Source organism: Python bivittatus, unplaced genomic scaffold, assembly GCF_059951505.1.
Source record: "Python bivittatus isolate LINGU-HERP-01145 unplaced genomic scaffold, Pbiv_v1 ctg000850_np1212, whole genome shotgun sequence".
Taxonomy (NCBI): domain Eukaryota; kingdom Metazoa; phylum Chordata; class Lepidosauria; order Squamata; family Pythonidae; genus Python; species Python bivittatus.
In genome coordinates, this window is record NW_028277112.1 from 55,072,629 (window position 1) to 55,098,643 (window position 26,015).

Here is a 26,015-nt window from a genome sequence, read left to right on the forward strand (position 1 = left end):
TTGAGCAGAACAAGCCTCTTTACTCTGTCTTCATTGACCTGACAAAGGCATTTGACACTAAACAGGGAGGCTCTCTGGATCATCCTGAGATGTTATGGATGCCTGAGGAAATTTGCGAAGTTGATTCAGCTGCTCCATGATGGAATGACAGGACAGGTCCTTTACAACAGTGATACATCAGTTGCATTTGCCATTTCCAATGGGGTAAAACAGGGTTGGGTGCTAGCCCCAGTCCTGTTCAATCTGTTCTTCGCTTGCATGTTGTCATGTGCTGTCCAGGGTTTAAAGGAGGGAGCGTACTTCAGGTCCTGATTGGATGGCTCTCTCTTTGACCTTCGCTGATTGAATGTGTGGACGAAGTGCTTCCATACAGTCATTCAAGAAACCCTCTTTGTGGTGGCTATGTGCTTCTGGCACACAAAAACAGTGATCTACCGTTGATGCTGAACAAATTCTCAGATGCTGCTATGCTCTTCAGCCTGACTATCAGCCTGAACAAAACTAAAGTACTTTACCAGCCCATGCCAAATACCAACCCCATAGAACCAAACATCACTGTTGATGACACCCAGCTGACAAATTTAAACAGCTTCAAATACTTGAACGAGTATTTCTAACGATGGGTCTTTGGACAATGAAATTGACTCCAGGATCAGCAAGGCCAGCCGTGCTCTAGGACGGCTGCATGCTAGAGTGCTCAACCAACACAACATCCGTATCTCCACAAAACTGAAAGTCTACAGAGCTGTGGTTATCCCTTCTCTCTTATATGGATGTGAGTGCTGGACTCTGTACTGGTGACATATCAAACAACTGGAAAAATTTCACATACATGCTCTCTGCTCCATCGTTGGCATTTGTTGGCAAAACTGTGTCTCCAGTCTGGAGGTCTTAGATCATGCGGAGTCCACCAGCACTGAGTCCCTGATTATTAGAGCCCAGATGCAGTGGGTGGGACATGTCATCACAATGGATGACAACCATATGCCTTGTCAGTTGTTCTATAGTGTACTGGAGTCTGGGAAGAGACCTCGAGGTCATCCACGCAAGTGCCACAAAGATGGGGTGAAAGAAACCCTATGCCACTGTAACATCCAGCCAAGGGAGCCAGAAGCTGTGACTGCTGACAGAACCTGCTGGCAAGCCTTGTGCTATGAAGCCTCCACTGGCTTTGAAGACAGGCACCACCAAAAATTGATAGAAAACCATGAGTGGTGTAACAGAATAACACCTACAGTTACTACAACAATGGACTTCCAGTGCCCCATTGTGCTAGACTCTGCGCTTCCAAACTGGGACTGCAGTGTCATCTCCGTGTCCACAGATGAATTGCACGACAGCATGACTTCTTTGAACCCGAAGGACTACCACACATTGTTATGTACTCTTGTTCTCTTTCATGATTTGTTTGTCCTTCTCTTTTTCCTTTCCCCAAATCCTTTTCTTTAAAAAAATCCTGTAAGAAAAATGTTGACAGAAATCCATAGTTGTTTTAAAAATATATATATTATTATGACTTTCGCCCCCTACTTTTTAGATATTTTAGCTTTTGAAGTTTTTAACTTTTGTTAAATTTGCTTTGTCTTGTTTTTATTTCCTTTTATCGACATATAATCATATAGGTAGTCCTTGAGTTACGATGGTAATTGGGACCAGACTTTCTGTCCCTGAAACATCACATGATTGCATTACTTAGCGACAGCAATCCCAGCACTCCCTAAAAGCCAAATCCCACAGATTGTTCAGCAACGACCCACCCTGACCCAAGCTATTCCTGGCTTGGCCCTCCAAGCCCTGAGTCTCGGTAAAGTAAGGAAGTGCCTCCTCTGCTCTCTCTTGAACCTACCTGCCTCTCTCCCACCCATCTCTGCCCTTTTGGCCACCCTGCGCAGTGGCACTCCTCAGCAGCAATGAAGCACCAGTGGCACTGGGGCTGAAGTAGAGGCCCGGGGCCTTCAGCAATCTCAGCTGGCCACCACTGCCCCTGGGCCAGCCACCCCAGTGCCACAGCACAAAGTCCCCACCACCCTGCGCTCCACAGGCCCTGCCGCTCCCAGCTGACCGTATCTGTCTTCCTCCTGCTGCTGACGAGATGCAGCCTGCCTGGATCTATGCAAGGCAGCTGCTGGCTACACCAGGCCTTCTTCCCGAGGCCACTAGTGCCATTCTTCAAATAGTGCACTCTGTTCTTGCGATGCTCCAGAAAGCCTTCAGAAAGCTTCTGAGGCTTTCTGAAACATCGTGAGAACAGGGAACACTATCTGAAGAACAGTGCAAGTGGCCTCGAGAAGAAGGCCTGGCGTGTGCAGGGCAGTGGGGGCTTTGCACTGTGGCACTGGGGTGGCTGGCCACATTGTGGAGCTTGAGATGGCACTCCTCAGCGGCAGCACTGGGGCTGAAGGCCCCAGGCCTCTATTTCAGCCCCAGCACGGCCACTGAGGAGTACCACTATGCAGGGTGGCCAAAAGGACAGAGATTGAGGGGAGATAGGTGGGTGGGGGGAACTGAAATGCCCCTGCACTTGTAAGTGCGGGTGGGCTGCCATGAGCCCAGATTTTGATCATATGACTGTTGGGGGACTGCAATGGCCATAACTTCAGGGACTGGGTGTAGTTACCATTCATTCATTGCCGCCATAACTTTGAACTATTGCTGAACGAATGGTCGTAACTTGAGGACTACCTGTGTATGTATATGTGTGTGTGTGTGTGTACACACACACACACATATATATATATACACACACATACATACACACACACATATATATATACAGTGGTACCTCGGGTTACGAACGCCTCTGCTTATGAATTTTTCGGGTTACGACCAGCTCCGGCCCCAAACATTTACCTCGGGTTGCGAACCACCTCGAGTTACGAACCGGATCCGTGGCCATTTTCCCTGCTGCCACGTGGTCGCGGCTTCCTGTGGGCGAGATCGCGGTAGCAAGGAGGCGTTTGGTGAGGCTTGTGGTGTGTTTTGTGGCGTTTGGAAGGTTTTTGGTGTGCTTGTCAGCATGGCAATTTCATTTCCGGAGGGTTATGCAGCGCAGGAAAAAACAACTGACTTTAGACAGGTTTTTCCCCAGAACTGAGCCTGCAGCTAAGAGGCAAAGAAGAGAGGAAACCCCTGAAGGAGATCTCCCCGATGTCCTTTTGGAGGGGGACTCTCCCTCCAAACAATAACTGCCTCCCCACCCCATTCTCCCTCTTCATACTGTGCTGTACTGTACTTTTTTTCATGTTTTTGTGGTTTAAAAATAAAATGCATATGTTTCAGAACTGTTTAACCGTATTTACATTGAACCTTATGGGGGAAATTTGTCTCGGGTTGCGACCAAATTCGGAGGGCGGATTAACCGTATTTACATTGAACCTTATGGGGAAATTTGCCTTGGGGTGCGACCAAATTCGGAGGGCGGAACGGATTAACCGTATTTACATTGAACCTTATGGGGAAATTTACCTCGGGTTGCGACCAACTCGAGATGCGATCAGAGTCACAGAACGGATTAAGTTCGTAACCCAAGGTACCACTGTATATATATACACATACATACATACATACATACACATACACACACACACACACACATATATATATATACACACATACATACATACACACATACACACATTAAGTAACACTATAACAGAGATCTTAATATTAAGTAATTAGTTCAAGACCGAAACTATTATCCTATAACTAAAACTTTGATGTGAATTGCAGTGGTTCTTTCTTTTTTATCTTATATTCAACTTTGGATGAAAAGTTAAATAATTTTATGCTTGTAATACTGACATCCTAAATGGCAGTTAATACTGATAGAATTTTTACTTTTCTCCTTTTATTTTCAGTACTTTAAGTTTCTTAAATAATAGAATGTTAATAATTTTAATCATATTGTATAAACATTACTGCATTGAAATCTGCATTGAAATAATACAATATATAATGATTTACAACATTATAATAAAACAAAAAGAAAAAGAAAGAAAAACGAAGATGGCTCATCTGGAGTTCAGTGATTCACCACATGCCACAGCATCCTACAGATGCAGTAGTTGCTTCTTACAGACCCAGGCCAATCTGTGCACGTGCAGATAGCATGGCATGTTATAGTGTGCAAAGTGATCTACATGCAAATAAGCGATAAGGTATTCACCAAACAAGTAGAATCACTTGTACTTTGCTCAGTCATCAACATTCTACTTTTGTCTCTTGTCTCACAGGTGCGTAATTGGAATGAATAGCAACAGGGAAAAGTGTAATGGCTCTCAGAGTATCTACTCCAATCTAAAAACTTGCAATTGTTCATTCATTAAATGTTTGCAGGGCTGGGAGACTGGAGTGCCGTGGAAGCCTTTTCCACAGATGCATCTTCATCATGCAAAGACTGCAGCTGCTCCAGCAGAGAGACAGAACTTTCACACCATTTCCCACAAACGATGGGCGGTCTTCACAATATCAAGCAAAGAGAGATATTTAGTAAAGTACTTGTTGCCCCAGAGCACGAACGCCTGAGAAACTTCAATAGTTGGAAGTCTATCAAGCAAAATTCATACATACCTATATATAAATGTAACAACACACGGGTCTTTTAAGAAGGATAACAGGCTAACTAGATTTAATCTAAATGGATGAAAATGCTTGTATTTATTTAAAAATAACTAAATAATCTCCTTATAGATGAGGACATTTATAGAAAGATAACAGGCTAACCATATTTATTCTAAATGGATGGAAATGGCTCTGTGTGTTTAACACCAATAAGGCTGCTGTTCTGCGACCTCTGGAAGGTGTCCCAGGGGCTCCCATTCTATCTACAGAGAATGTGGCCGAGAGAGTGAAGAAGGGGCTCCTCTTGCCAAAGTGGGATTGGCCCTTCGTTGCTGGGATTTTGAGGACCTAGAAAGCAAAATGTTTCCAGAGATCTGTTGGGAGAACCTCGGGATCCACCAGCTCCAAGTCCTCCCAGTTCCATGGCCCACACACACATGCACAGAGAGAGTCTTCACTGGGTTCTTATTCCATATCAGCATTTCCCTGAATTTTCTATTGCAGTTCGCCATTTTTTAAAGGAAATGAATAGCAAGGGAAGTCTGCATATATTCACATAAATAATGTCATATACATGCATATATTCATAAAAATGTCAAAAAAATACATTATGGGATTTTTTTTTCTTTTTGCAAAAACTGTATACGGCAAAATTGGAGGGGAAAGTTACACTAAATGTATTACACTTTCATGCAAAATTGTGAAGTTCAACAAGCTAAACTTTAACTGAGAGGCATCAAAATTGGCATATTTATTCATTTAAGCCCTCCATAGGGAATGTTGCTTGCACTGAACATACATATGCAAATACACTCACCCTTATGCAAGTTACAATTATTTACATGTCATGCTTGGTTTCAGTTCTACAACTCCTTGTTCTTTGTTTTGTGGAAATCCAATTATCGACATCTTGAAACAAATGAGTTTTGCTGCCTGACATGATAATGAAAGGTAAATGCTGCAGATCAACTTTGCAGCAGTTGCTCAGCACAGCAGCATTTTATGCATGTGAATGTAAGCATTTATTTGATTTTGGCACAGATGCTTTTTAAAAAGATAGGGCTGGTAAAGGGTGTATAAGCAGAATCACATTACAGTAGGGAGCCTGTCCAGTGTACAGTAGGTTATGTTTACTACATTGATTCTCCTTATGTAAATCAAGCAGGGGAGTTTAAATGAATGGGGTAAATATGATACAAGAACGTTTACATGCTCAATACGTTACAACTTGCTGTCCACTGAAAAGCTGAGTAACGTTAGGAAACTGTATTGCATTATTAGATAAATATTTGCATTCCAACTTGAGAGGCAGAAGGAAAAAATGTTAATTGGAAGCCAATTTTGTATGTCTAAAAAACTGTGATAACTTTATTTTCCAGGATAGATATGCCCATCTCTGAGCTGTCAGAGGTAATGTTCTTGGTATCCCATTAGCTCACTGTTGCAAAGATCAAGGATTTTAAAGGTAAAAAAGTCTCATTCTGTTTTTTATTGCTTTTTAATAAGTTGAAAATGTCACAGTCATTGGTAGTAAATATCACCAAATGTTTGTGTATATGGTTCAATGTCTATGATAATTTTATACAGATTAAATAATGTTCACTTTTTTTAAAAAAGAGAGCAGCAGAAAACATTTTAACCCTAAAATATTACAATCTGTAACACTGATTGGAATTTATGTATTACAATAGCCTTTTTATTCTCCTCTAGCCCTAGTACATACAAGACTGACCTTCATGGGGTAACTCCAAATTATTACTTAAAAATTGTTGAGTTATAGCAAAATGGACAGATGATGGTCAGATTAAGCTTGTGGTAGCTTCCACCAAAACAAAATCTACAGAACATTTTATATACCTAGGTGTTATTCTAGAGGATACAAAAAATAGAGAGATTGCAGAAATTTTGCCAAAAAAATGAAAACAAATCCAGAAATTATACCCAAGCTCTATCATGAGAAATTATGGTTGGTCACATAGTCAGCCATTTGGCATTTTTATCCACCTATCAAGTCCTTCCCCAGGACCTGGGATGGGCAGATGTTGTTGTTTGATGGTGTTAAAGGTATCGTTGCAGGATGGAAGCTGTTCCAAGTAAAGCTGCCTTTTGCAATTGACTGATGGTGATTTTATCAATGCTGATGGGCTTCAAGTGGTACTCCAGATGTTTTGGGATTGCACCCAAGGCGCCTATTACCATTGGTAGTATCTTTGCTTTTTTTTGCCACAGTTGTTCTATTTCTAATTGCAGGTCTTTGTATTTTATGATTTTCTCCACTTCTTTCTCTTCTATTCCACTGTCTCCAGGTATTGCAATGTCCACTATCCAGACTTGTTTGTCTTTCTTATCAACAATTGTTAAACCTGGGGTGTTATGGGGCAGGTGCTTGTCTGTCTGAATTCTAAAGTCCCAGAGCACTTTAGCTTCTTCATTTGCTATTACTTTGTCTGTTTTATGGTCCCACCAGCTCTTGATTGTAGGCAAATGGTATTTCTTGCAGATATTCCAATGCACCATTATTGCTACTTCGTCATGCTGTTGTTTGTAGTCAGTCTGTATGATCTTCTTGCAGCAGCTAACTAGGTGATCCACTGTTTCTTCAGCAAAATTATTATTATTATTATTAGTAGTAGTAGTAGTAGTAGTGGTAGTAATAGTAATATTATCTGCCTTGATTAGAATTTTAGGACATCAGTATAGAAATTATAAAAGTAAAGCAACCAATTAACTGAAAGGATCACTAAGAAATAAAAAATAAAGTATATCTATCCAGTCATTTTGCATCCTTAAGCCACCTATGAAAAAAGAGGAGGCAAAATAAGCACATTCAAGTTCTTGACTGAGAAATCTGCTCCCATTGCTCCCTTGTTCTATGTCATTCCAGACCAGTTTTCAACTGAAATGCAACTTTAGCATGACAAAATAAATGTTTGGTTAAAACTCCCTCCCCCCTCTCCCCAGCAAACACAGTTTTGTCATTTCTATTTCATGTTTGCTTGTTTGTTTTCAGAAACCTATTATTTAGATCCAGGCTTCAAAACCAAGTTGTGCTGTGGAGATGCTTCAGCGTAGACAATATATCATCACCCAAGGTGAAGTGTTATGGTCATTTGGTCATTTAATAAAATGAAATATCAGGCTATGAAGTAAGCCACGTTTCTAACACTATATATTATAAAACAAATGAATATACCGTTTCCACAAATGTGGTAAGTTCACAGAGATCATTTTAAGTCAATAATTTATTTCTCTTTTTTTCAGTGCACCTGAATTAAATCTTACAAGAGCAAATTATAAGGTGGAAAGTACTGTTAGTCTGTATTTAAAAAGAAAAGCAAGTATGTCCTTACAAACAGAGCACCCCAAAATATTGTGCAAGTGAATAAAAGAGATCTAAACCACTTGCATATTTACTTATTTATGAGAATTTGCACTGCAGCTGACTCTAGGCGGTTCACAGTCCAATAACATGCATGCTAAACATCTACAAGATTAAACAATACACTAACAACAACATTACAACAATAATAATTATATAATTCAGTCATATCCTCTATCGACATTCACTCATAGCTGTAGATGAGCTAGCCATGCTAATAAGAGTCACGAGAATGTGACCACGAGGCACTGACTACAGCCTGAACTGGTAGAACAGAACAGAGTGACGCTCTAAGCTCTGCAGTTGGAGCCTCTAAGCTGAAGTCAAGCAGAGGCTTTCAGTAAGGTTTCAAAACACTGTCCAATAAAGTTACAATGATTAATCATCCATTGAGCTTCACAGTAAGGGAGACCACTGAGCTGGGGTGATAAAGCTAATGAGAAAGGTTGGGATTTTCCCAGGTGTTTGGACCAACCTGAGAAAATATATGATACCGTTTCTGCACTAATCCAGAAAGATATATTCAACTCTGCTCTTTGTCAGCCAAGTTGGCTTTGTTATTTTAAATAAATGCTTATTTATTAATAATTTAATAATAACATTTATTAATAAATACTATATTTGTGTGTGTGTGTGTGTGTGTGTTATTTGTTATTCTAAACACCATTATTTGATTTCGTTCCTCTCCACAGAACCTGGTTATGCCTACCTAATAGCAGAATTGGAAGGGAGCATTTAGGGCATTGATTCGATCCTGTCTCTTTAAAGTGTCCACAAAATATGGTTGTCCAAATTCTGCTTGAACATATCCAGAGACTGAGATCTCATTGCCTCACTCTGTACTTGATTCTACTGCTCTTACTATTAGGATTTTTAAAAAAAAAATTCAGTTAGACTCTGCTTTCCTATAAAAGTTCATTATTCCATGTTGTGCCTCTCTAGGATGATAGAAAACAGATCTTGACCGTTGCTGGTATGACATTCTTTTAAGTACTTTAAAGTGCTATCATATACTCCTCTATCTTCTCTTATCAACACGAAATATTCTAATTCTCTTCATACAATTTAGCTTCTAATTCACTGATCATCCTTGTTTCCCTTTCTGAACCTGTTCAGCCTGACTCAGTATTTCTTAAATACTGGAAACAATATTTGATGTGGGCAGAATAAAGCTGAACAATTATTTCCCACAATTTAGAAATTACATTGCTGTTGATGCATCTTAAATGGTACTTGCCTTTTTTCAGCTACATTACACTACTCATATTCTGTTTGCAATCAACTATCATTTCAAGGACTTTTTTTGGAAATATTATTTCCAAATCTTCCCATTCCATACCTGTGCTTTTGATTTCTGTTCCCTAAATTATGAATCTTCTCCATATAAAAATGAAAGAGAGCAACAGCAAGAGAGAATTTTCTCTTCAGAAATCCATGCACACTTCCACACTTCTGATGGATATTACAGTATGTTGTTATCAAGATGCTTGCAGATCAATTTATTTCTGAGGTACTGTAGATTCTTCCCAGGCATCAATGTCAGACTGACTGATCTGTAATACTCTAGATCAACCTTTCTCATTTTTGAATATATGGACATTTGCCCTCCTCCAGTCTTCTGACACTTTGTTCATTCTTTACAATTTTCCCAAATAATATATAAAGGTTTGCTCAGACCATTAGCAAGTTCCTCCAGTACACTAGGATGCAGCTAATCTGGCCCTGAAGATATTTTCTGACCATGTTTCTGTTAACCTCAAACATCAGTACTAATTCCACATTCTGTGCTTCTGAACTGTCTGGAAGATTACATACCCTCTTGTTGAGGATTAAGACAAAAAAGAAGTTGACTAGCTTTACCTTTTCTTAATTGTTAGCATTCATTGGCATCTGTTCTCATGCTGACACAGTGCTGAAGCCAATATGATGGAATGTGCATTGTGACTCACAGTGCAAGCACTACCTTTTCATACTTGCTTTGTGATGTAGCACACAAGTACTTAAGAAAAATAGTGTGCGTCATAACATTATGACAGACAATGTCACTTGTTTCCCATTGACCACACTGTAGATGCTTACTATATTTTGCTTGGTTCTTTGACTCCCTAGTATATTACTGATTCTTCTCTCTTCTTTTTATTTTATACATATTGAAATAATCCCTTCATATGTGTATTATTGTTTGGGTGACCAGTACTTCTTTTATGTCCAGTGTGTTCCTTTTTTAATTCCACTTTAGCTTTTTCATTTTATTGTATTTACTGTATTGTGCTTGGGCATTGATGCTGTTGCTGTTGTATATTGCCTAGAATTTCTGAGATGAGTTATAAATAAATAAATAAATAAATAAATAAATAAATTCTGATAAATTTCAGTCCATTCTAACTGAAAAACATTCTATTCAGAATCAAGTTAAAAAAAAAAAAGAAATAGAGGCCTGAAAATACAGTAGATATATGGGTATAGAATACAGGCACAAATACTGTATTTTGAAAAAGATGCTATTCAGATTCAGCTGTCAGGTGTATCCTTTTACAAACCCTACATACCTAAAAAGCCACAAACAGGAAATTGACTAGTAATTCAGATAACACCCAGAATAAGGTTTGAAGTGAATGCAGTATGATCCCTCCCCAGTTTTAATACAGAAATTGGTCTATTTTGGACAGTTTTTATTTAAACGTCAAATACTTGTAACACTACTCCAGGATCTTGCTGCAAAAACACTAAGTATTCAGGAGAGCGGCTGAATGCATGAGACATTCAAGATCACTCTGCTTCAGTAAGGATGATTTCATATCCCATCCACCTCAAGGAAGAAGAAAGGGTTGGCCAGGTGTTTTGCCTTGGCCAGATGGGGAGCCAAGGGTACTGTAAATGAAGATCAAGGAGTAGTAGGCACAAGGAAGTGTTGATCTGAATCCAAGCAATTTCGATCAGTAGACTTAGAGGAACTTCTTCAAAGTTTGCAGAAATACAACAGAAATCAATAGAGGAAATAAAATTAGAACAAAGTTCTTAATAGTCTTAAAAGGATTTACTTTCATAAGACTGGGGAGGGAAGAAATTACTAAAAGGACAAGTTGATTGGCTGACTTGTTGGCTAGAAACCTGATCAGAAGATGTGGTCATCCCATTATTGATTCATATTAGAAGTCCAACCTTTATCGTTAACCTCCTGGGCAGAGGTTAGAGAACTGCCATTGTGTAAGACAATACTCTGCGCTTCCAAATTATATTCAGGAGGGAGGGAGGAACATTCACAGGACATTCAAAGTTAAAAGGCCTGCACAAGTCACTTTGAAACCTGGCTTTAAAACATTAAAGATGGTCCTCAGATCCCATTGTCTCCCAGTTGGCAGATCAGGTTTTTCTGATTTCCTTGGAATTATGGTGATGGTTGCAAAGTGAAATGATTATGAGCTTTTGTATCTGCCAGTAATATGTAATTAAATTCCCATAGATACATTCTACAGGAATTGGAAGCACCCTAGATGTGTTCTAGAGTGTTTCTGATTCATTCAAAAGACTTGATCAGCACCCTCTATCAACAGAAGAATGGAGAAAGAGCATTACAGAATGAGCAGTGATTCACTGGTGCATAATATAATATGGAAAGAATAACCAGAGAGTAAAACCGCAGGTATAAACTGTTTCCTGCTTTTCATTATAAGCATAATAATCCCAAACAGGGTACAAAATAGGATTAAAAACCATAAAATTACATTAGCTTAGAACCGTAACGCTCTATCATTGTAATATTACAACCTTAAAATCCATAAAAGTATAACATATAAAAACTATAAAATTGCAACCCATTAAAACCAGGACAACAAGAACAACAACGAGAGTCACCCCAGCATATATTCAATTAAAAGCCTGGATGAACAAATAAGTTTTCAGCAGGTGCTGGATGCTTTCAAGGCTTGGTGCCAGCTATAATTTAACAGGGAGGGAATTTCACAGTCCAGGCCCCTGTATCAAGTACAGCCAGTTGCAGCTTGCACCACAGGAGAGCCTGAGAAGGTGGAATGCCAGAAAGCCATTCTCCCAGATCCCAATGACCAGTCACCCTTTGTGACAAGTCTTCACCACCAAGATCACTTATTCAGTCATGATATGCCGAAATCCTAGATTGCACTCAAGAATGAAGTTGCATTTAGTGAACTCTGTTGACTTTCTTGGGGTTAATGGGCTGACTCATACGAGTGCTGCAAGGAGTGGGGAGGTGCTATATATAGTTGCTGCCTCTGTGCCATGTTGGTCAATCTAATATCCAAAAGCGAGTGAGAAGTCATAGTGAAGTGTGAAGAAGAAAAGGGGAAATGAAGAATATTGCTTCCCACATTCCTCCGTCTTTATTAGATCTTGACTCTTCCACAAACGTAAGCAGCCTTGCTCATCTCCAGAAGGAGTCAGTGCAGTGTGTAAAGTTTTGCAGCCTTTTTAAAAAGCTGCATTATGTTTATACTTTCTGCAACCTGCATCTATGACAAAGAAAAGAGAGAGAAAACATTCACTCTCTCCAAGAACTATTAGTTCCTATTTCATTTAATTATTTGCCCCTGTGACTTTATGTCATAGGCACATTTAAAATGAAGGTGGCTTTGGTTAATTTAATTACTGTCCCCTGTGGCTAACATGGAAATAGTGCATTGGAAAGGTGCCTTAATAGATGTTTCTAATGTGAAAATATGTAGTCATTATTATAACAGGCATGGTTTTCCATTTGTACCTCTCATGCCTTCTGGTTTTATGGAACATTAAAACTCAGGCTCTACATTCACCCAAGGCTAAAGTTGGTCAGAAGACAGCAATACACACAATTTCACATTTAAGATAGAACACAACATCACATTCACACTTGAGGTTTCGAGTTCTCAGCAATGAATCAAAGCAAAAGTCAGCAGTTGGAAATCAGGTTGGTTAATAGTCAAGGGCTTGATGTAGGAATGGACAGATGTCTGTGTTCAGTGCATGTCTGCTTTATATGGATTAAGTCATGAATCTACTCTCTCCTTTTTCTGTATTGGTCTGTAATTGTTTTTTAAAAAATAACAAAATGTATGTAAATATGCACTTGAATAAGAGCCAGTTTGGTGTAGTGATCAAGGCACCAGGCTAGAAACCAGGAGACTGTGAGTTCTAGTCCCACCTTAGGCACGAAGCCAGCTGGGTGACCTTGGGCCAGTCACTCTCTCTCAGCCCTAGGAAGGAGGCAGTGGCAAATCACTTCTGAAAAACCTTGCCAAGAAAACTGCAGGGACTTATCCAGGCAGTCTCCAAGAATTTGACGTGATTGAATGGATTTAAAAAAATGCACTTGAATAATTCTGAATACATTGTCTGCAAAATGCATTATTTTATCATCTTATCTGAAAAAGAAGCTTTCTAAACATATGTTATCCTTAAAAGCACTTTGACAGCATCTTGAATCTGAGAAATGCATCATGAAATTTGGAGGCCAGGTGCCAACAGGATTTCCAAGATCTGGGAGCAAGCAGGAAAGTGAGAGAAAACAACACACTCTTGGTTGTGTTTCATTCCCACCATCAGGGCATAACATTAATCCAGCAAAATATGACATTACCATACATCAAACAGAGGAATCTAATAAACATAAAAAAGTCCAGGATTAGCATAAGGTTGCACATCATGCTGACCTATAATTGCTGTAATTGGACCTGTAATTGTTCCAGCAAGAAATTTTGCCCTGTTTAACGAATAACCTCATTATGATCATTTAATAAAAATGACCCAGTAGGACCTAGGGGTATGTACAACATGAAAAAGGTTTTGTTTTAAGCTCAAAGCAAAATATCCAGACTGTTCCATTGAAATATTTTGAATAGGCTGGATTTCAACAGAACAAGCCCCAAATCAGTTTGTTTTCTCGGGGGAGGGGAGCGAAGGAGAGTGGGTTTGCCCTGTAGGGAGGCTACTTTCTGTGAAACACAGACAGAAAAATTCTTCCCTGCCTGACTGCCAATTTACATCATAAATTATATTTAGATTATTGATAGCAGATCAAAGAAAAGAGTAACCCACACTCAGCAAACTAACTGCAGCAAGCTGATCAAAGCAATGTTCAAATGTGCCCCTGAAGCAAAATGGACCATGGACTGCACCAGTAATGCACAAGAGCATGAACAGAGTGCATACAACCCACCAAAGCAGCAAAGAGTCTTTTGCATATCTAAATGTACTCTTAAGTCTCTATACAAAGAGGCCACAAGAGAATGGACAGAATGCAAGGATGGATGCCAGAAATTCAGCAAGCCAACAGGCTAGGATTATTCCTTTTGTTTTCCGGATGCACTGAAATCAAAAACTCCAAAAAGCCATAGCTCAAGCAGTCATCCAAACCCATGAATTAAGCATAGAAAACAAAGACCTTTCAGAATGCCTTCGAAAATTAAGACTCCTGAATTTCAAAACAAAAAGGACCCAAGAGCATGCCCAGAGTGCCCAGAATACTTAGCTTAGCAGGCAAATCCAACCAATACTGTATTAGTATTTTGCTTTTCTTCTAAAGGCCACCCATAGATGTAAACTCACACATGAAGTCCAACTTCAGCATAGGAATCTTTTTTTTTAAAATCCACCCCCCAACCTAAGCCAATAGCAAAAGGAACATGACCCCCTGGTATTCTGGTTCAGAAGGTAAAATTAAAAAAACAAAACAAAACTTGCCAGCAGCAGTCAAAACAGTTCCACTCAAAATGGCAGCTTTTGAGTGCTTCATATTTGAGGCAAACCAGCCAGTTTCTCTCATGCTCAAATCAAATCCAGAAAACTCACTTATTTTTTTCAGGAGTCATTTTGTACAGCAATTTCGAGCTCAAATTGTTTCACATTCAAACCACAGTATAGCCTGATTAACTGCCTAGGATTAATATATTTTTTAAAATTTTGATTAATAAATTTTACTTCAGATCCCTGTATATATGTCAAAACAACAGAACAACGATTAATACAAGTTAATTAAAGCTAAAAACAAAAACAACCTTGCTGTGGCAGGAAATTTATGCTGTCTCCTTTCAGTTACTGCCAGAATAGTAACTCCATGTTTGACCTGGAGACTCTGTGACTCAGCGCCTTATACATTATGTTTTGCTGATTAAGTTATGGTGCTTTATTGTTTGTGTGGTGGACGTTTTATTCTTTTGTATTGATGGGGTTTGCAAAGCACCAAGAGGCTGAAGCAGGGATCAATGAAAAAATGAATAAAATAAATAAATACATTTGCCCCAAAGGAAGAAAAATTTGACTTTAAAGCAACAAATGCCTCTTCTCCAGGAAAGAAGAAAAAAAAAACCTGCCTCCTTTAGCATATTCTCAGAGAATTTAACAAGGCCCTTTCAATTTAAAGAGAAATTATTTGATTAAACACAATCCTCCTTTCACCGGAGATGATGATGATGTCAAAGCTCTTTAACAGAAAGCAAAATATTTGCTCCTACATAGTTCATAAATAGGAAGAGAAGAAGAGATCCATCTGCTTTCCTAGCAGCTTTGCCACACAATTCATGCTTTCGGTCTAGCTGAATTTCACCAGAGAACAGAATTTTGCTGGCAACCTTTGACATAATAAATAGAATCAATAAGATTTGAGGGTGGATTTTTTTTCCCCTGCACAGAGGGAGTTATGAAGTGAATATTACTGTTCTTTAAAAATGTCTGCTCCTTTTTACCAGAACAGGTTTATGGAAAGAAAAGATCACAGGGTCAACTGTTTCATTTGTTTGGTTTTCTGGGTCTAACTCTCTTTCCCCATTATTCTGTCTCGACAGTTTGCTCTCCTCCTCTCTTCCTTACGCTGTTTTATGAAATGACGCCTTCCTTTTGGAGCAGTTCCTTACAAATTGGGAGTTTGTCTCCCGCTGCCCCCACAAAAGAATCATTCTTTGAGGTTATGGGGAAAGGGGCAATGAAACCCCACCAATTAGCCATCATTATTGATTTTACAAATGTTTCAAAGAGGGCCTTCCCACTTCATAATGGCTACTTCGATTTCTTTGGGCCTAGGTCACAGCAATTACATGACCAGAATAAATTTTAGTAACAGTCTGTAAGCAGTGGTTTGGGTAATGTTTCTTAAGTTATTCATAGTGGGGGTGATTTGATACCTGACGGAAGATTTTGGGTGAAAAATCCAAATTTTAGTTTTGGGTTTCCACCAGGGGCCACCAGTGGCCTTCAGGCCAAGATTGGAAACCATTGTACTAGAGATGCTTCTTGACAGAAAGCTGTTAGTGCTCCCTTTCAAAAAGCAGAAGGCATCGGTCTCTTTGTTTTTAACAGACTTTTTGGAAGAAGGGAGGCAAAGGCAGTGGTGAAAAGGGAGAATTATGGGTGGAGGACAATCTTATCTGGACCACATGATGAACACAATAAAATGCCATCCAGATGCTCTCTAATACAGTAGTCAATTCAGGTTATTTTGTTTTCTTAAGAAGCTCCCTGGCTTGGCAGGGAGCAGAAGGGAAGCTGGGTGGATGGCAGGGAAGGCTAAAGTTGTAAGTGATATAGGGAAATTGCAGGATGCAAGAAGTAGGAAATTGGGATGAGATAGGAAGTGCTTCCTGTCCGATTGTAGCTTCAGCTGTAAAGTTCAGGCAATGGGAGTGGAGAAGGAATGGAGAGAAGGAAGCTAAGTTGCGAGGGGGCAGAGGGAATTCTGTGATCTTAAAAAAACCTAGATTAGAAATCATTGTAGTAGTGGGGGTTGGGGTGGGGGGTTGTGCATGTATGCCTTTGAGTCAGTGCTGACTCCTGGTGACCGTCTGAACATGTCCCTGCAGTTTTCTTGGCAAGGTGTTTCAGAAGGGGCTTGCCCTTGCCTGCTTCCTAGGGCTGAAAGGGAGTGACTGGCCCAAGGCCACCCAGCTGGCTTTGTGCCTGAGGTGGGACTAGAACTCAGAGTCTCCCGCTTTCTAGCCTGGTGCCTTAACCACTACACCAAATTGGCTAGTACTAGTAGTATAACTTTATTGATCAGTCAATTAACCATATCAAAACTAGAAATCACTATAGCACAGGCATGAAGACAGAGAGGAAAAAGTTGAATTGCTAGCGACATTGCCAGGACAATGGAGCCAAAAAGGCTTTACATGATACCGCTGATTTTACCTCCAACTTCCTGAGCAGAGAGCCAACAGCAGAGATCCGCTCAGCAACGCCGGACCTTATATAAGTCATGACTCTGGGATGAATAGGTGGGTCCTATTCCCAGAACTAGTGCCTGACCAGCCTAACATAAAGGGACTTTGTGTTTATGTACGTGAGGGTGAGTACAGTGTGAGTGTGTGCTTATTTCATTTCATAAACCAATATATTTTATTTTGCTGCTCAGAGATTTTGTTTCTGCGTATCCTTAAAAAAAAAAAAAAAAAAGGATCTTCCCATTGGATATGTGAATGCTGTTCCCCTCTTAATAGCTGCCATAGACCAGGACTGTGTGACATTTCTCTTCCAGCTGCCCTCAGGCTAGAAGAAATCATTTGGCCCTGTGGATTTGAATAGCAAGGCGAAGAGTGTGGCATGCATGTCTCTGCAGGCAGAGAAAGAAGGGTGATTGACAGTAAGAAGGACAGTGAACAAGAGCGTGCAACAGTGCTAGCTCAAAGCAGATATAAAACTTCACTTTTGGGTATGACAGGGGAAGAAGGAAAGAAGGGAAAGAGGATGGGGTGTTTGGAACTAGCAGATCAGGTCCCCCCTCCCCCTTCTGCTGGCTCCTCATGAGCATGAGAAGGAGGAGAAGAAGCAAGAGGTTTTGTGCTAAGAATTGGCCACTACCTCCTGAGGCATGTGGTGCCCCTAACCTCTTGGTCTTTGCTCGTTTGTTCTGTTTTGCTTTTTGTGTGCCTTTGGGCCAGTGACTCCTGGCGACTGCCTAGACAAGTCCCTGCAGTTTTCTTGGCAAGATTTTGGAAGTGGTTTGCCCTTGCCTGCTTCCTAGGACTGAGAGGGAGTGACTGGCCCGAGATCACTCAGCTGGCTTCATGCTTAAGGCAGGACTAGAACTCACAGTCTCCTGGTGTCTAACCTGGTGTCTTAAGCACCACACCAAACTTGGTTTTTAAGAAGGCACTTAGACTGGTTTGTTTTACAGGGAAATGGGCCCTAATGGTGAAGTACTTTTCTTAAAGGTTTTTAATAGTAGTTATTTTATATATTTGCATTTTTCTCAGTACTGTAAACTGCCTTGAGTCCTGTAAAGGCAGCAGGATGTAGATTTCCCTATAAATAAATAAACGAACACATAAGTAAACCTTTATAGTATGAATTGAGCCTCTGTGTTTAGTTTACAGTTCAATGTACCAGACAAACACAGAAAACTGGGTGAATAAATAATGATTCCATAAATTATGGATAAATATGTTGTGGAACCCAAGCCAACATTGTGTACAATTGTTCTATTTCTTTGTGCCACATCTCTGCTTCATTTGATGGATTTAAGTTGGTGTTATGGATTGATATTGCAAGAGTGATCCCAACGAACGGCAGCTCCTAATCTCAGGAAAGCTATGGAGGATCAAACCTGGTTAGTTGTTGGATAGGACACCACTAGGGAGTTGCAGGACTCAACTTCACAATCAAAAAGGCATCTTGAAAGAAGGCAATGGCAAATGATATCCATATTGTTGCCAAGAAAAGGACACAGGCATGTCCATGAAGTGACCAGGAGATGAACTCCACTCAAGGTTGAGGAAGACTTTCTCTTATCATCAAAGGAAAAAGAAAACTTTTTCTCTAGCCACTTCTTCTAAACCTCCTCTATTCAGGTATACTCCTCTGTCATGGATTCTCTCTTCTTCCTTTTTTTTAAAAGATAATAAGCCCCATAATATGCATTTTTTCTCTTAGGATGATTGCTTTTAACCCTCTGAGATTTTCTTCAGTTCTGCAAATAAAGGAGGATGAAATACAGTACCCTGGAAGAATACCTGACTGCTGCCTGGTTGTATGGAACTCAAATTAACCCGCCTGCTGCTTTATTTATATATGCAAACTCATTCTTCAAGTTGGAAATAATTACTTTAGGAAAACAAAACCCTAAGGGGCTGGAAAATGAAATGGAAGAATTGAGTGGCATTTGGGAATCCACATGGTTGAATGGCATCTGAACAGAAACGTGTCACCCTGCAATGACATGTAGTCGTTTCCACTTTTCGCAGCCAGTGTTTTTAACCTTCCATTTTCTAGGTAGGAATCCATCCGACTGTCTGGTTTCTTGGTTTCTTTTTACTGTAACCAGATATTTTCCAAAACCCATTTCAATCCACAGCCATCTGGATTTGTTGGACTACAACTCCCATCATCTTACCATCTAGAGATAGTGAGAGGGGTAGACCAGACCTAGCCCTTGAAAGATTGTAGTACTTTCTTATTTGTAGACTTGGTATCTAAGTGTCTGTATGTTATAAACAGTCAAACAATCATAATGGACTTCATCTCAAAACATTTTATAAGTGAGAGTTGTTGAAATCTGGATGGAGGCCACTGATTGGACCAAAGATATTCTACACTGCCAGTTTCAAATTCTGATAGGCTGTTGGCTTCAGTGGGAAGCAGGGATTGCAATATCAGTTTGTGTATGTGTGTGTGTGTATGTATCTATATCTGTCCTTGATTTTTCTATCATGATTTCATGGTTTCTGACGGGCCAACCTTCCAAATGGGAGGCCTACTTTCCTTTGCCCATTGGCCACATGTAGTCTACAGAAGGCAGGCTTTTCAGCACTGGTTATTTCCCTAGTTAATGCATCCACCTCAAAAGAGACAGAAGTCAACAACTAGATCCTTTTTTAATCCTCCAGTCTTTCTTGTAAAATATGCAATCCTTACTGAGGAGGGCTCTGTGTGCTTTACTGTAGAGCAGAGTTCCTCAACCTTGGCGGCCTGAAGATGTGTGGATTTGAACCATGCTGGCTGGGGAATTCTGAGAGTTGTAGTCCGCACATCTTCAAGTCGCCAAGGTTGAGGAACCCTGCTGCAGAGGATTCAGTGTGACATTTTTTTTCTCTCCAGCTATTGCTTTGAGGCTTCCAAAAGGGAAGCTTGTTATTGGACAATTCCTTGAAGGTGGCATATTTTTCCTGCCCTGTAGTGAGAATGTTTCCTTTCTATCTAGGAATTGCTGTGATGATGGGGATCTGCCTCTATCACCTGATCCTCTGGCACTGATGAAGGGCAGGCAAGGTAGCTCAAGAGCATTGTAGAGTGCATTCTCAAAAGGTTGCCTGCAACTGGCTTACTGATGCAAAGGAAGATGGGTTGGAAGCACCATTGAGCAATCTTAAAGTAATCAGAGGCAAACTGGGGATGAGCTGATCCTAGCCAAGTCCTTGTATTAACGCTAGGCAAATGAGCAAGGTGCCAGTACTTAACTATACAAATACTGGAATAGAGTAGAGTTGCCCTACCATTTTGGACCACAAAAGGTCTTCACTGTGCAGCCTCCCTACTTGAGAGGTATATAGTATACAGACAAATAAGGCTTTTGAAATGAACATTCAGTGGCACTTCTTTTTGTGAAATGAAAAACAAAACAAAACTGAGTCCTGACTGAATTAGAAGACATTTTGAAAAGGTGATTGCTGAAAGTTTCTTATTGGGTTCACTGTTTTGCAATAATGCCCTGTTCGTTAAAAAGAGAAAAAGAAAATAGAATCTGAAATTAGTGCCTTTACAAACATTTCCATGTGTTATGAACCCCCACAATTTCAGCTCAGTTTTTAAACTACTTCTTAAGATGGATACAAATTAAACACACCCCCACAGGAACCCACAGGGTAGAAGAACATCAATACTGGCTTTCCTTAATGCACTAATCAAGATTAAGGAAGGGTAGATAACAAAATTAACTAAAATGCTAGCATATAAACTTAATGAGCACATGTATGGATTGAGATGTTGGTGCATCTGAGACCATCTGCCTATTGATTCAATTATAGTTTGTTTGGTCTATTTGCTCAGAGGAGCTGGTAGTTGTATCAAATTCAGCTTGGCAGCAACACATACCCTTAAATTGACTACTATACATATGTTTTTAATTCAGTCATCTCCAAATCAGTGGTGCAGATAGAAAACATGAGACTCTGAGTTTAATTGATCTTACCTCTCTTCTTTTACAGAGGTATGGGTATTACTTCAATTGTAAACCATGCCACATGATTTCCTTCTCCGAATCTGGCATTACACATTTTGCATCTGCTTCTCCATTCCATATCTGAAAGCTCACAAAGGACCTCTCTGCAATCTCTACTAAAACAGTGAAAAACTGATTTAAACTGACTTAAATTATAGAAGTATCGTGATTGCTGTTCTAATGTGATACACATTTATGCGAAAAGAAGCAGAATTTTGTTTTAAACAATAACAAAAGAAAAGGTGAGTATAGATGAAAGTGAACACCAAGAAACATTCTGCAGCAACCAGCGTCATCTCCTGTGGGTTCTCTTATTGCCACGACATTCGGTATGCTGACACTAGATTTGTTTGCCATCACCCCATCACCCATTTTTCTATGGAATAAATTTATCTCCTTGAAATACAGGCCCTGAATTCAACACTGATGCCCAGATTCAGTGGCCACACTACTTCAAATGTCCACATGGATCTCATGCACAAGTAGGGTGATCTATTAATTTCAGCCATCTCTATGTATAAAACAGTGTTCACAAAGATTTGTGATTAATACACTACAAAGACTTGCTACAATGTCCATGCATAAAATAATATTAGTACATGTAGCAAGAGAAACATACTGTATGTCTTGAGTTCAACACAATTCATGGATCCTTTAATGAAAATTATGATATCTTCTATACAAATCACAACCAAGGAGAAGAAAAACTTTTTCTTACTTCTATGGGTAGAAAAAACCTTCCTTCCTTTATATGAATGGAATCCTTGAGGAAGGTAGACGGTAGTAGTTAATCTCAGACTAGGAAGTAATTGCACCATAAGCCTGTAATTGAGCAATTAGCAACAGGGCTAGGATTGATGAACTCCTTAAGAACAAACCGTGTTCACCTTTTTTTTTTCTTCTGTGTAACCAGCGCAAACATATAACATAGGGAAAGAGTAAACGTACTAAATTTTGTCTCCACTATGGATTTCAAGCATAGTTTATAGTTTGAGTAAATCTTGGAAATGCTTTGCCCATAATGTGCTTAGTAAGGTAGCATCTAGAAAACAGACACGTTACTTGCAGCAACTATCAAGCCTGTTGAGTACCTTGTCAACATTGTTTTGTCTACTCAAGCAGGACACTAGAGTAGACAAGACATTTCAGCCTCCAAACACTATTATGGGTTTGCAAAGCCAGGTCAAGCACACATGGACATGTTCAGCAATATTCCACGGGCAAGACCCCAATTCACAGGCAACAAGGAAATACAAAATTATAAATGAGATTGGTATCAGGTTAATTATAAAAAGACACAGACAAAATTTAAAATAGACCTGATATGCTATGTTGAACCCACCAAGTCTACCTGCTTAATGTCAAACCACAGCTTCAGCTAGTTCTAGCTGCTCTGACCAAGTTCTTCTTGAAACCTAACCACAGATAAAATATGGAAACTATTCTTATGTACCTACTTGCTTCTATTGCTTGTTAAATGTTTGCCTAAAACATTTATTAATATTTAAATGGCTTACATTCTTCCACAGTCTCCCCTCTTTTGATCAATGGATGAAATTTCCAGCAGATCCCATTCAGGGCATGTACAGGCTGAGTCGTCTCTCTATAGGTCTCATATCATCAACTGTGAGGAGACTTATGGAGGTCCATATCATTTTGTGAAGTTTCATGTTCTCCAAGCAAGCATTGCATATAAAGGCATGCTTCCTAGGGATTAATGATAAACAACCGTTAGTACAGCATAAATACATCATGGCACATGTCTTGCTCTTTATTCCATACATCCCTTGCCATACTGATCTCCACCAAACTCTTCAAGTGATAGCTGATTCTGCTAATGTACAAATTGTATATTGTGGTTACCCCGAGTCAATTTATTTTGAAAACGAAGTTCAGAAAGACCAGCCAGCACTGGCTAAATATGACTTGGATCAGAAACATTAGGAAACATCATTTGATGTGTTCTACAAAGTGATAGAGACAGTTTAAGCAAAGAAATAAAATCAGCCTTGTGATCTCCTTCCAAACGCCTTGCAATTCACTTTAGCTGTTCTTTGTCTTTTTCTGCTTATAGCAGTTAAAATTTCCTAGCTCTGCTGGTTACATTTCTAGGTTGCTGCCTGGAATGTGATAGTGGAATTCAAGATCAGTACCATTTGAAGGTGAATAACTGCATCTGTCATGGTAGACATGGTTGTGTGCAAAATTTTATGAAGCACAAAATGGCCAGCTTGTTAATTATTTCAAATAATTCTTAGCCTGGTTCTCTTTGTTCCCTTTTCCGGAACCTTCTCATCCATCTAATAAATTTGAAAAAAAATAAAAAAAAATTCCTCAGCAACAATAACACTATACTTCAGCTGTGGCAGAGATCAGCAGGGCAGCAGCCATCAGCACCAAGAAACCCATAATCCTGGGTAGTGTTTGTAGGATTCCAAATTGCTATTTTTCATTTTAATGGCTACAAGAACCCCAACTCACAAGAATTAGATGCTTTTGCTGGAAAACTTGTTGTATTTCAAAATTCTCTTGTACTTAACACTTCTATGTACTATATAACAATGTCTGTTCCTTCATAAACTGTTATTCAAACAAAAAATAACTTTTTAAGTTTTGACTAGTTACTTTCTTCAGGAATGAGTCTCACTAGTATCTCAGTAGTAATATACTTGAAAGAACATTTGTAAAATCAGAAAATATGCACATATGAATTAGAAAAGTAAATTTTCAACATGATATCCAATTGAGTGCCCTTCAGTCAAAATGTAGTTTGCCAAGCTGTATTTTTAAATATATAACAAAGCATTTGAAATAGTAGTAGGTAAGTGCCAGAACTTTTTCTTCTAGTAGCCCAAGTATCCAGCAGATACAAAAACAATGACAAGATTTGGTTTCCAATTAACCCAAGGTAAGTGGGCAAACACAGAAGGAAAAAGTAATGCAAATGAAATGTTTTTGATGGGTCTTTTATTTATTTTAAAAAAAAAACTATGATAAACAGCATTTTTCAAAACTCATGGCTGTTATAGTAAAATGGCTTTTAAAAGTTCTGCTAGATTGCCCAAAACATCTGGATGAGGGGGCCAATGCACCTTCCAGATCTTGAGGTAGGTTTTTTTGTTAGTTAGGAGTCTCAAAGGGAACCAGGGCAGAAAATTATAGTAAAGGTTGCATGGGGACCTGGTTGTCTCTGGAGAAAAAAAAAAAGGTCAATCTTTTCACCTCTTTTAAACCAGCACCTTCTCAGGTTGCTGTAAGAAACCTTCCATGTTATTTAGGAAAAGATTACTATCACCACCTTTTTCTTGTGTGTGTGTGCCTTTAAATCAGTCTTGACTCCTGGCGGCTGCCTGGATAAGTCCATGTAGGTCTTGTGGCAAGATTTTTGGAAGTGGTTTGCCCTTGCCTTTTTCCTAGGGCCAAGAGAGAGAGACTGACCCAGAGGCACGTAGGTGGCTTCATGCTTTTAGGGCAGAACTAGAAACTAGCCCAATGCCCTTAACCATTATACCATACTGGCTCTCAACCCCCATATTTCCCAGGCAAAAATTGGTATATCCTTATTGGTATCTGCGTAATAATTACTTGTTCTTGCCTTAAGCTGCCATACCCTGGTTTTTTATATAAATAGTTTTGTATGGTGACTATCAATTCTATCCTTTTTTGACAAAAAATAAAACGTGCAACAGTTTGATATGGGCAGCTACAATAATTCTGATGTAATTGGCAACATTTGGGATCTGTCCTGCCTTGGCCCAAGATGAAATAGGTTGTGGTACCACAAAGGGGAGGGAAATAGATGAATGTGGTAGCTGGTTTCTGATGATGCAATGAGTTCCTACTGGTTTTTGCACTGCTCCCAGGGTGTAGAACCCATTATTCACTTTACTAACCTTTGATCAGATGGTAGCAGAGGAATTGTAGATAATAAAGGTGAATTGAAGGAGTTAAAAGGGGGCTTTTATAAATAGTAATAATGAATTGGGTTTGTTATAATCAGTGTTTCTCAAGTTATTACTGAACTTCAGGGGGAAGGGTGTTCCAAAGGGCAGGGGTCGCCACAGACAAGGCATGCTTCCTAGGTCCCATAAGATGGCAACATTTAAGGGAGGGGACAAGGAGCGTGCCTACCCTATCCAATGAGGTAGGATGAGCAGATTTCTTTAAGAAGAGGTGGTCCCACAAATAACCTGGTCCTGTACCATATAGGACTTTAAAGGTAATAACCAATACCTTGAATTGCACCCAGAAGACTATCATGGGTGAGCCCGGGGATAACCATCACTGTGCACACCACTGAATGAGCAAGGCCTCCTGGTCCAGGAAGGCCACAATTGGTGCACCAGATGAATCTGTGCAAAAGCCCTCTTAGACATAGCTGCCACCTGCTCCTCGAGCAGTAGGAGGACCCCCAAATTGCTTACCTGCTCAGTGCAGGGGAGTGACATCCTGTCCAGAGTCAAAGATGACATATCACCCAGGCCTGGGGGAGGGGGAGAGGTCAAAGATTTAGAGCCACTACATCTTGCTAGGGTTGAACTGAAGACAGTTTCTCCCCATCCAGATCCTCACAGCCTCCAGGCACTCAGACAGCAGTACAACAGCATCACCTGTCCAGATAGGGATGGAGATATATAGCTGGCTATCAGCATAATGATGATACCACATCCCATGCCAGCGGATGACCATCCCCAGTGGTTTCATGTAGATGTTAAAAAGGAGAAGCGAAAGGCCAAAGCCCTGAAGCACCCCACTTCAACCTCTCCTTCTCCACTAACATTGACTGAAACCAGCCATGGAAGAAGGAGGAGAACCACTGCAAACGGTGCCACCCACTCCCAACTCTCAAAGCCAATCTATAAGGATACTATGGTCAATGGAATCAAAAGCCACTGAGAGATCTAGGAGGGCCAGAATGAT

General features: G+C 39.8%; 1 long non-coding RNA gene across 1 annotated transcript; it reads right to left on the reverse strand.

Moving 5' to 3' along the window:
* Nucleotides 1-1,212: 1,212 nt before the first annotated feature.
* Nucleotides 1,213-26,015, reverse strand: LOC148213842 (uncharacterized). The gene is made up of 3 exons (XR_015793847.1): nt 25,520-26,015; nt 22,613-22,802; nt 1,213-1,456 (listed from the first exon to the last, which is right to left on the reverse strand). It is a non-coding gene; the product is annotated as an uncharacterized LOC148213842 (long non-coding RNA).